We start from the raw sequence: 3,300 nt of genomic DNA, 5'->3' as shown, positions 1-3,300 counted from the left end.
GGGAAGGTAAATGGTTAAAAACAAGGTTTTTATTGAAAAATGGGGCATTGTGCGTACGTATAGGGGTGTGTATACGAACGCCCAGAAGAATTTTCTCAACTTGTGCATACGCATAGAAGTGTGCATACGCACACAAACTAAAATGTTCTATTTTGTGTGTACGCATGAATACATGCGGATGCCATCAACAGAAGGCTCTTCCCAACAGAGTGTGCGTGCGCACGTTTTCTAAAAATTACAGGGTGTGCATGAGTACAAAGGTGTGCATACGCACAAGTGAAAACATGGCCCCTGTTCAGAGCACGCGCACAACAGTGTGTGTGGGCACACATACCAAAAATCACAAATTCTGCAACATCACAGAATCTTAGATTTTTGACACCAACTTCCAACGATCATATCTTTCTCTACATAATTCTGATTTCTATATAATCTATACCATTTTAAAGCTCATTGAATTATCTTTAATTTGATATAAAATTCATTCAATTTCAAAAACTGTAGCTCAGGATATGATCCAACAAAGTTGGCCCAAAATCTATTTTTACCAAAACCTTAAGAACTCAATTTCACCAAATCTCTCAATTCAAAACCAATAGCTCTACATCCAAACCAGTCCTAATGTATCTAAATTACATTCATATATCTTTCAATTCACTTCACAACCTATAATTCACATTTTCATCATTTCTACACCTACTCATCATTCAATTTATTAATCTCTCAAACAATTTGCAACAACATCACACATCAATAATTCCTCATGCATAATTCATCACTTACTGCCCATCATTATCATAATAGTCATCCGCCACCAATCATATCTCAACATCAATAATTCATCATCATGCAACATTAACCCAAAATCACTACTATTTAAGAACAACAATCTCATTTCAACAATTATCAACCATCAATCCAATCCTATCCTAAGGTCCACTAGCCTAAGTGTCCATAAATATTACATATTACATAGAAGAAACCAAAATCATACCTTGGCTAATTCCCAATATGCACAATACACCAAATGAGTCTAATTCAAGCCTCCAATCACCAACAAAATCACCAATCAACTCCAACAAGGCTCAACAATCAAATTTTCCAAGCTATACACATTAATTTACCACAAGTCAATACCTAGGGTTTACCAAAATCATAAACCCATAAGGGTTAAGATATTCTTACCTTATCCAACAGTTTTGGGGGCAAAACTCAACAACAACCAAGTGCTAGAATGCACCTAAACACCCAAAATCACAAAAATCTCTCAAAAACCAAATCTAAAATTTCAAAATTCATAACGGCTGAAAACTGAGCATGAATTTTTGAGAATCATACCATAATATCTAGCTAGAAGTGACAAGCTTGGCGAGAACTTCGTGTGGCCACAAACAGCTCGTCAATCGGACCTCCGTAGCTCAAGTTATAAGCGAAACAAGATGAATGTGAATAGTAAAACCCTGTCCTCTCTTCTCTCAACTCAGCAGTGCCCCTTTTCTTAATTGTGGGTGGAAATGAGCTAAATTAGCTCTTAAGTGAGGTATATATATGTTGGGCTTGGACCCGGTCCAACCCGTTAGAGTTCTTGGTCCGTTTGGCCCAATTTTGGGCCAAACCTTTAAAATTAGCACCCGATTTTTAACTTTTAATTATTTTCCTAAGTTTTTCTACTGCTTTTTATCATTCTCACATGGTACCAGACAGACTTAAACTGGTACTGCTGGCTAATTTACCGGTACGCGTTGTTACGTAATTTTCTGCGAAAAATTACATTTTCTAACTTAGAAAAATCTACTGAGTCCAAATATCCTATTTAAATTTTCTAATTAATATTCAAAATTTTTGAACCTATTTCGGGCAATTAATTTATTATTTTATATTAATTAATCGGTTAATTATTTTTGGTTCTTACACTTGTACCTCATATTTGATTATAGTGAAGTTATTTTCTTGGTCTTGGCAATTCGTAGTTTTTACCTCTCACATTAAGGGGTTTTTCACGTTAAAATATTGGTGTATTCTTATTGTTGCTTTACTTAATATATTTGGATTTTTTTATTCTAAAATAAAAAAATTATTTCCCCAAAAAAATTATTCAAACTTTAATTTTCCGAATCCATTTTTTTTGTGGGGGCAAGTTCGCCGTACCCCCGACAAACTTTATAAAATTCATAAAGTTCGTCGTTCCCCGGGGAACTTCAAATTTCTATGCTTTTAATTTGGAAAAAATATATACTATGATTAAAACTCTTAATTTTGAAAGAACATAGTTTGGTTTAATTTGGATGAGAAGAAAAGTTGGAGAGTTGAATACTGGACAGACAACAAGCATGGCTTCTTCAACATCGCCGGTGGCAATGGCAACAATTGTTAAACCGAACTAGGTTTTTTCAAAATTAAGATGTTGGGGAGCACTATTCCTACTATACCATTTCTGTGTATTCTTGTGTACTCCTATGTACTCTTGGAGATGATGATAATGGTTACTATTGCCACTGGCAGTACTATCCAATATTCAACTTTCCAACTTTTTCTTTTCACCTAATCTAGTATTTAGGGAGAGAGACGAAGTGAAGTTCGCCGAGGGTGCGGTGAACATTACAAAATTAGTGAGGTTTGTAGGGGTGCGACGAACTCAACCTAAATGCAAAAAAAAAACGTATTCCAAGAATTAAAGTCTAATTAATTTTTTACGGAAATAAAGTTTTTTTTATTTTGGAATAGAAAAAATTTGATATATTTGCTTGCTCATAGTTGCTGTCATATGGTTTTGTGAGTGCTTTCATATTATTCTTGTATTAAATATTTGTGTTGTTTCCGTTGCTGGCCTCTTTCAGCTGCAACCTCCTTGAAAGCTGCTTACTACCTATCTAGTGTAGCATGTTAAGTGGATAACTCAGTCCTAAAGTAACACGCGTGTAAGTGGACAAATAGATTCTTACAATAAACAATTCACATAATAATACAGTTTTAGTCATATTAGTCCCTAAAAATATTAATTATCAAATAAATTGGTCACAAAAAATTAATTATCAGACAAATTGGTCCTAAAAGAAATTCATAATAATAGTCACATTAACTACATAATCATGTATCAACTATTTTTTACATTGAAAATTAAATTTTTGATTATTTTATATTGTTGAAGACACCACTCGTCTTTTATGTATGTATACTCTTTCAACGTTTTTCCCTTATCACATTGCACACCAGTTGCCAAATATCTATACCCATTTTCATTTTATATTGTAAAACAAAATAGCATGAAAAAAAATAATTTTAAAATTTTAAAATTTATCT

This window comes from Arachis ipaensis, chromosome B05 (genome assembly GCF_000816755.2).
Source record: "Arachis ipaensis cultivar K30076 chromosome B05, Araip1.1, whole genome shotgun sequence".
NCBI lineage: Eukaryota > Viridiplantae > Streptophyta > Magnoliopsida > Fabales > Fabaceae > Arachis > Arachis ipaensis.
The sequence above is the reverse complement of the archived record's forward strand: the minus strand, read 5'-3'. Positions refer to the sequence as shown.